Source organism: Felis catus, chromosome D3, assembly GCF_018350175.1.
Source record: "Felis catus isolate Fca126 chromosome D3, F.catus_Fca126_mat1.0, whole genome shotgun sequence".
NCBI classification, from domain to species: domain Eukaryota; kingdom Metazoa; phylum Chordata; class Mammalia; order Carnivora; family Felidae; genus Felis; species Felis catus.
Window position 1 is genome coordinate 18,747,205 of NC_058379.1, and position 9,113 is coordinate 18,756,317.

The window sequence follows — 9,113 nt, forward strand, 5'->3', positions numbered from 1 at the left end:
GTCCCACAGGGGAGGCATCTGAGATCCAGACCGTGCTGTCTGGGGCTAGATTCACGTGAGCTCCCTTTCTTCCCCTCTTTACCAGCGCTTAGCAAGGGGCCTGGCACCTAGGAGGTGATCAGGGTGTGTTTTTTTGATTTTTGTTTTTTAATTTAAAAAAATAATAATAAGGTTTTTTTACATTTATTTATTCATTTTTGAGAGACAGAGACAGAGGTGAGCAGGGGAGGGGCAGAGAGAGGGAGACACAGAATCAGAGGCAGGTTCCAGGCTCCGAGCTGTCAGCACAGAGTCCGACGCGGGGGAAAAACATGACCTGAGCCGAAGTCCGGCGCTCAACCGACTGAGCCGCCCAGGCGCCCCTGTTTTTTTAATTTTTTATTGGATGGTGAAGGTGAGCTCCTGACATGCAGTCTCGCCTTTTACTTGAATGCCTCCACAGGATGGGCAGCTCACTTCTGCTGGGACTGGTTGGAAGCCCGGTGGGCCTGAGCTCCAGAGCCAAGCTCCCTGAGCACCCCCCACCACAGCTGTGGCTCTGTGCCCTACCTGAGCAGCCAGTCATCTCCACCTCTGCCCCTCTGTGTCCCCACTGTAGAGTAGGGTGTAGGTATGTCCCCAGCCCACAGCCACAGTGGAGAGGCTGGGAGCACCAGGTCCCTGCAGCGCACAGGGAACGTTCTTAGCCCCTTTATCATTACTGTTCTTCTTTAAATTGAGCTGGCCGCAAAAACAGTGGGGTCCCTCAGCCTGCAAACAGAAGTGGCTCCCGTGAGACGTTGGTTCAGCAGCTAGAAAGTCGGATTTTGGCATTGCTGCAGCGGGAGAGAGAGAGAGAGAGAGAGAGAGAGAGAGAGAGAACCTGACCAGACATGATGTGTTCAAACGCCAGTGCAAAACATTTACAAAAAAAAAATAAACCCTAATAATCAACTCACTGAGAGTGGCGGGGGTGTGGGGACGGAGATTTGTCAAGTAAACCTTCCTCCCAAGCAGGCTGTGAGGCAGGGATCGCCCGTGCTCACTGTAGAGATGGGAATCTGAGGCTTGGAGAGGGGTGTGGCTTCTCCAGAAGCGGCTCCCTCCATAATGGGGAGGGGAGAGAAGCTCTTCCGTCTGGGTTTTCAGGATCTTAGAGCAAACAGGCAGCTATCTGGCTGTGGTGAGGAATGTAAACAGAAGAGGCTCCCTCAGGCCTTCCAGACCGAAAGCCTCTCTGCTGGGGGCCTTGCTGGCTGGGAGGAGCGGGCGTCAGGCAAACGAATCTGGGGCCCGTTTCTGCAGAGAATCTGGGGCCCATTTCTGCAGAGAGGCGCCTCTCGAATGAAAAGAAAATGACAAGGATGATCCTGGCTACCAGGAGCCTGATGGAGACGGTGGGGCCAGCTCTCCTCCACCAAGCAGGTACCTTGGTGGGTACCTGCTCTCCTCCAAGGTCCGGGGTTAGAGCTGTGAGCCGTCAGCACTAGGGTAGCTAACCCAGGCCCCTCCGGCCCCACATTTCACAGACTGGGCAACTGAGGTCCCATGCAAGGAAGTGACTTTTTTTGGTCCAGGAGGTGGGATGTTGGCTGCCGCTGATTCGACGGGAGCCACGAGCAAAAGCCTCCCCTTCCAGTGCCTGTGTCCTTATCTGGAAAATAGTACTGGTTTCCATGAGGCAAGGGATCACATCTGTCTTTTTTTTTTTAAGTTCATTTATTTTGAGAGAGAATGAAAGAGCATGCACGTGTGCACGTGTGATCGGGAGAGGAGGAGAGAGAGAGAGAGAGAGAGAGAGAGAGAGAGAATCCCAAGCAGGCTCCTTGCTGTCAATACTGAGCCCAGACTCAGGCTCGTTCTCACAGAACCACGGGATCATGACCTAAGCCAAAATCAAGAGCCACCAGGCACCCCCACATCTATCTTGTTCGCAGCTGCAGGACCAGCTTCTGGCACTTAGTAGGTACTTTAAAAATACTGGTTGGGGCGCCTGGGTGGCTCAGTTGGTTAAGCATCAGGCTCCTGATTTCAGCTCAGGTCATGATTTTTTTTTTTTTTTTTACTATGGAATTTACTGTCAAATTGGTTTCCATACAACACCCAGTGTTCATCCCAACAGGTGCCCTCCTCAGTGCCCATCACCCACCCTCCCCTCCCTCCCACTCCCGTCAACCCTCAGTTTGTTCTCAGTTTTTAAGAGTCTCTTATGTTTTGGCTCCCTCCCTCTCTAACCTCATTTTTTTTCCCTTTCCCCCCAACCCCCACCATGGTCTTCTGTTAAGTTTCTCAGGATCCACATACGGCATCTTTCTCTGTATGACTTATTTCACTTAGCATAACACTCTCCAGTTCCATCCACGTTGCTATAAAACACCATATTTCAGTCTTCCTCATTGCCAAGTAATATTCCACTGTGTATATAAAATGATTTCATGGTTCATGGGATCCAACCCCGAATCAGGCTCCGTGCTGTGGGCTCGGAGCCTGCTTGGGATTCTCTGTCTCCCTCTCTCTCTGCCCACTGCGCTCTCTCTCTCTCTCTCTCTCTCTCAAATATAAATAAATAAGCTTTTAAAAATAATAAAAAGTAGTAAAAAAAAATAAAAAATACTGGTTGATCGAGAGCATGGAGGTCTGCCTTGCAGGGAAGGGGTGAGTAGGAAGGGGAAGTGAGGTGCCTAGGACACCCCACAAACACTCACTGGATTTACTGAACGTGAACAAGGGCCACTGCTAGGATGTGCCTGCCATTATGTGACGGTTTTTGTCACTGGCGAAGCTCTCTGGCCTCTGTCCCGGAAGGGCAAGGGCTCTTAACACACACAGAAGGAACATGTCTTAAGGAAGGAAAAAATGTCAAGGCCTTTAGCGCAGGCAGAATCCTGTAGAGGCTACAGCCCGGCCTGGTCCTCTGGCCCACACAGGTTCCGGAGAGCCCCAGGGGGGCTCAGCCGCTACCACAAAGGGAGGTCCCGAGCTGTACCCAGGGTCTGCACTTACCAAGCACCTAGCGTATGCCAGACTCAGGTCCGGGCACCGGGAAGAGATCAGTAGGCCAGATGGGTCAGCATCTCAGGGACTTCACACCTGGTGCACCTGCCCCCAACCCCCGGAGGGTGGTGCCCAGTTATGAAAACAAGACGGGTGCACCTCACTTTCCACTTGGCATGACTCTGATGAAGTCTCCAACCCATCTCCTGACAGCCTGGGAGGAAAGGATTCTTATACCATTTTCCAGAAAAGGATGCAGACAGACTACTCATCTGAGATTCCACAGCTGGTAGGATTTGAACCCACACCCAGGAGACTCTGCTCAGGGTAGCACAGCCAGTAAAAATATGGTCTCAAAAAGACAATGGGGTGCCTCAGTCAGTTATGCGTCAGACTCTTGATCTCGGCTCAGGTCATGGTCTCATGGTTCGTAGGATTGAGCCCTGCCCTGGGCTCTGTGCTGTCAGCGAGGAGCCCTCTTGGGATTCTCTCTCACCCTCTCTCTTTGCCCCTCCCCTGCTTGTGCACATGTGCGTGCTCTCTCTCTCTCTCTCTCTCTCAAAAAAATAAAGTAAATAAACATTTGAAAAATATATCGTCTCAAAAAGGCAGACAATGAGAGGCTCATGGGTGGCTCAGTCTGTTGAGCGTCCAACTCATGATTTTGGCTCAGGTCATGAGCGCAGGGTCGTGGATGGAACCCTGTGCCGGGTTCACACTGAGTGTGGAGCCTGCTTAAGATTCTCTCTTTCTCTCTCTCTCTCTCTCTCTCTCTCTCTCTCTCTTTCCTGTGGCCCCTCTCCCCTGCTCTTTCTCTCAAGTTAAAAAAAAAAAATGACAATAATAAACGTCCGCGAGGATGTGGAGAGGCGGGAGCCCTCACACACTGCTCGTAGAATGTAAGATAGTGCGGCTGCTTTGGAAAACAGCCTGGCAGTTCCTCCAAATGTTAAATGCAGGATTACCACAGGAGCCAACAATTCCACTCCGAGCGATAAAGCCAAGAGAAATGAAAACATAGGTCCGCACAAAAAACCTTGAATATGAATGTTCATAGCATCGCTATTCGTAATAGCCCCAAATAGAAACAACTCGGATGGTAACTGGATAAATACGATGTGGCATAACTACACAGTGGAAATTACCCAATGATAGAAAGGATGAAGTTTCGCCACTGGATGGGCCTGCAAAAGGAAAAAAGCCGGACAGACATCGGAGGCCACATGTCGCGTGATCCCGTCTGTGTGAGATGCCCAGGACAGGCAAGTCTACAGAGACGGCAAGTAGGTGAACGGTCGCCAGGGGCTGGGGGGAGGCGAGGCTTGGAGGGTGTGGCCCAAAGCGTGTTGGGTCTCTTTTGGGGGTGGTGACAATGGTTCTCGAGCTGATGGGTGACAGTCTCAGTGTAAATATACCACCACCGCCTCAAGGCGGGGAGTCTTCTTCAGCCCTTTCCGCAGGCGGATACACTGAGGCTCCGAACAGTGAAACCCCTTGCCCAAGGTACCTGCCAGGATGCGGTCAGGATTTGAACCCGGCACCGTCTAAATTCAAACGCCACCCACCCCCCGCAACCCCTACAGCAGCCACCGGGCACTGCCCCAGCCACTGGATGGGACTGGAGAGTGCGGGGCTGTCCAGGTGAGAAATTCTGGCCGGCCTTCTTGTCCTTTCTCCAGTGAGTGCATGGCGTGGATGGGCCCAAACCGCGATGAGAAAGAAGAAAAGACAGAAGAGACAACTGGGGAAAGGTGTGTGCCAGGTGGTGCGTAGCGCTTTCTCCTCGCGGATTCCTCCCAGCTACAGGAGAGGAAGCGCACCCAGAGAGGTGAAGGAACCAGCCTGGGGTCACACAGCCGGGAGGGAGGGAGGGCACCGTGTCTCCGACAGTCTCTTCTGGGAGCCTGCCCCAGGAGACAGCAGACCCCCCGTGAAATCACATCCCCTCACATTTGCCAAGAAGCCACTGAGACAGGAGGCAAGAGGCTGGCGACAAATCAGCTGGTTTGGCCACCTCAGCGCTGCTGGTGGCTGGCCCAGAGACCGGAGGCCCTGCCCTGCCAGACACCTTCAATGGGGCTCCTCTGGAATTCTCCCTGGGGCAGAAACCTGAGAGCAGGTGGGAAGGAAGCCCTTCCCTTCAGAGGACCGTTGCCATGGGCACAGCCACCCTCCTGTGGGTGTGGTTGGGCCTCTGCTGCCCACTGGCGTTTCAAAGATAGCCTTCATCTGGAGTTGTGGCGTGGTGAGGGAGGGGGGCATCTAGGCCTCGGTGCCAGCAGGGGTCTGAGTGATTCAGGGCTCCCCAGCTGGGGTCCCGAGGTAGGCTGCCGGGTTGGGGGGGGGGAGGGGTCCGTGAAGGTCCCTGGAGTAATGAGTGAAATCCTCACAGGGAACTAGCACTTTCTGGAGGAAGGCCCAGGCTTTCACAGAGGCCTGGGACCCCTCCCCACTCACACATACTTGTGATGAGGGCTCCATTTTCTCAGCCAAGAAGAGGCACAGGTGGGGGGTGGGGAGATGGCCTCTTTTCTGAGTCCGGGAAAAGAACCCGTGGAGATCCTAGGAAAGAGCTTTGTAAACTGTGAATTGGTTTCGCCCTCTGTTCACAGAGGCTTATGACTTCCCTTGCTCTTAAAACAAAAACCACACCCCACCTTAACCCCCAGGCTCCAGCCACTCTGCCCTCTCTCCCTCCTTAGTACAAGCTGCTTTTCCGCCTGCCTCGGGGCCTTTGCACTAGTTGTAGCCAGCCCCTTTTCATGGCCTGTTCTTTCTCCCCCTTCAGATCTCAGCTCAAATGTCACCTCCTCAGAGAGCTTTCGTGCCCTCCCCCATCTCCGTCTCCTCCAGTGGTGCAGGAGCCCCTTGGAGGATGGGGCCTTATCTGTCCTTTCCCTGCAGGACCCCCTGAGCCTAGCTTAGGGCCTTGCACATAGTAGGTGCTCAGCAAACAGCAGCTGACCGACTTGCCTTCCAGACAGTTCTCTCTGGGCTAGATGAAGGGCTGCCGAAGGGCGAGTCATCGTCCTCACCGTCCTTTCTCAAGCACCCTGTAAGTGCCAGGCCCTGTGCTAAGCGCTTTGCATGTGTCATTCCCCTAGAGGTCACGAGAAAGGACTGATGTCCCCGCTTGAGGGTGTAGTGTTGATTTCACTGGAATCACGCGTGCATACCAGGGGCTCCTTACGAGTGACACCACGAGGTGGTTCCTGGAGATTGACAGCGGGGAGGGAGCTTTGAACTATCTAACCTCCTGATATTATAGATGAGGAAACTAAAGCCCAGAGGGGAGAAGGAACTTGCCCAAAGTCCCACAGCAGATCAGGGCAGAGTCAGAAAAACAGCCAGGCTGCACGATGTTTCCTGGGCTTTTCCGCTGGCGCGTCCACATGGGTCCTGCTCTGTATCTTTAAGAACGAGGAGTGTGTGAACATGGGCGTGTTACCTGCATTAAGGGCCAGGTTGTCCCTTCAGGAGCCCCTGGTGTGTATCCATAACGCTATCGTGTTCAAACGCTATGACGCCATAGTAATTTTAATAATGACCATCATCATCATATATATATATAATCATAATATATATGATAATAATCATAATACATTTAAAAAATGAATAAAGGCCATTTCTTGAACATCTTCGACACGTCGGGCACTTTACACCCATTATATTACGTACTCCTGCTAGGTAGAAGTGTTCCTGTCCCATTTTACAGACGCAGAAACTGAGGCTCAGCGTGGTGAACTGACTTCCCTGGATCACGCAGCTACAAAGTTATAGAACCTGGACTTGAACCCCAAAATGTGCTGGGTGGTGGTGGCGACGGTGGCGGTGCCCGACAGGTAGAAGATGTATCTCGTAGGGGTATCTCGTAGGGGAAGTAGCAGCAAAAGCAACAAGATACACCTTTGACACAGGCTGAGCTGAATGAAGTCAGAACCCCAAAGCCTCCGCTTGAGAGGCTTCAAACTTTCCCACCAGGATTCAGTTGGGGCTCCTCACTTGGCCCTTGGAAGCCACCCGGATGATGCTAGCGGGGGCCCGGGAGGAGGCGGGGAGATCCGGTCCGGGACTGGCAGAGACTCGCGGCTGTGCCTCGGGGGCGCAGTGCCCACAGCGCCACCTACCGGGCCCTGCGGGAGCCGCAGGCGGTCAGCGCGCAGGCGCGCGGCCCCAAGCTGGCGGGGGGAGGGGGGGGGTGTACACCCGGGGAACTCACCCACCAACCCACCAAACCCGAGGAAGGAAGGACCCCTCTATTCTCCTGTAACTCTCTGTAAACGAAAATCGGGCCAACACCGAACGATCACGCAGCCCAGCGCCCTAACAGGCAGTTTCATTGACTCTCAAGTGAGCTGGGGACTATTACATCCCCCTTGTACAGATGAGAAAACTGAGGCTCAGAGAGCCGCAGTGGTTTGTCTGTGGCCACTCAGCTGTAACAGAGCCAGGATTCCCTACTCCATCACATCATCCTATACACCCGAACGCATAAATATATCTTTGCAGTTTTATTTAACACTAAGACAGCTTTCTATGCTTCAGACACTTCTAATTGCTTTGCAAATAGTAACATTTGTGTTATTTTTTAAGTATATTTATTTATTTTGAGAGACAGCATGTGCACAAGCAGGGGAGGAGCAGAGAGACAGAATCGCGTAGGCTCCGAGCTGTCAGCGCAGGGCCACACGGGGCTTGAACCTTGAGATCATGACCTGAGCTGAAATCAAGAGCCAGTGGCTTAACGGACCGAGCCACCCAGGCACCCCAGTAACATTTCATTTAAACCTTGCAACCCGTGGGGCGCCTGGGTGGCTCAGTCGGTTAAGCGTCAGACTTCAGCTCAGGTCACGATCTCACCGTTCCTGAGTTCCAGCCACCCATGGGGCTCTGTGCTGACAGCTCGGAGCCTAGAGCCTGCTTCAGATTCTGTGTCTCCTTCTCTCTTCTGCCCCTGCCCTGCCCCCACTCTCTCTCCCTGTGTCTCTCAAAAATAAGCATTAAGCTTTTTAAAAACAATTTAAGCCTCACAACCTGTGAGGTGGGTATTAGCAAGACCCCTGTGGTACAGAAAAGGAAACCGAGGCTTTTTTTTAGGGAGAAATGGGTTTCAGTTCCTTGTCTATAATAGAGATGTATTATGATGGGTTTGAAATATTTATTACAGGCTTGAACTATTGTTGTGTTTAGAAGAATGAACCAATAGGTGAATACACCGGTCAACCTCTGTCCAACTTTTGGGCTCATCCAGGTTTCTGCGCACTGTCAGGTTAACGTGGGTCAGATAAGTGACTCCCCACAGAGGGATGTCCTGGCAGGAAGATGTGCTGGGAGGCGGGCTGACTCTGTCTGCTGGCGCAGAAGTGGCCACAGCCGACGGGAGATACAAATTCAGATGTGAAACCCCAGTGCCTGGCCGGGTCACCCTGGCCAAGTCCTCTTGCCCTGTCCTTGGGGTTCAGTTTCCTCCTCTGACAGATGGGGCTCCTGATGCCAGCCCAGGGGGTTGTGAAATGGTGCCTGTAAACCACTTGTACTGGGTGGGCCGGGTACACAGCAGGGGCTCAATGTGTGTTCCTTCCTCCCTGGCCCCGGGGCAGAAATCAGTCCCACTTTGACAAAAACGAACTGGGAGGACGTGGATGCACTGCTGGCTTTGTCTCTGGGCACCCAGTGTGCCCCTGGGGCCCAGCAGGTGCCAGGAGTGAAGGAGGCTGGCCTGGGCAAATGCCGACCTTCCACAAACACATTGCCTTCCCAGTCCCATCGTATTATGTCAGAGACACGAAGAAAAGCCTCTCTTTTTCTAAAGTAATTTCTATCCCCACTGTGGGGCTCGAACACACGACCCCAAGATCAAGAGTCTCATGCTCGGGGGCGCCTGGGTGGCTCAGTCAGTTAAGCGTCCGACTTCAGCTCAGGTCACGATCTCGCGGTCCAGGAGTTCAAGCCCCCGCGTCGGGCTCTGTGCTGACAGCTCAGAGCCTGGAGCCTGTTTCAGATTCTGTGTCTCCCTCTCTGTCTCTACCCCTCCCCCATGCGTGTTCTGTCTCTGTCTCAAAAATAAATAAAATTTTTTTTAAAAATTAAAAAAAAAACAGTCTCATGCTCTACCAACTGAACCAGACAAACACCCCCAA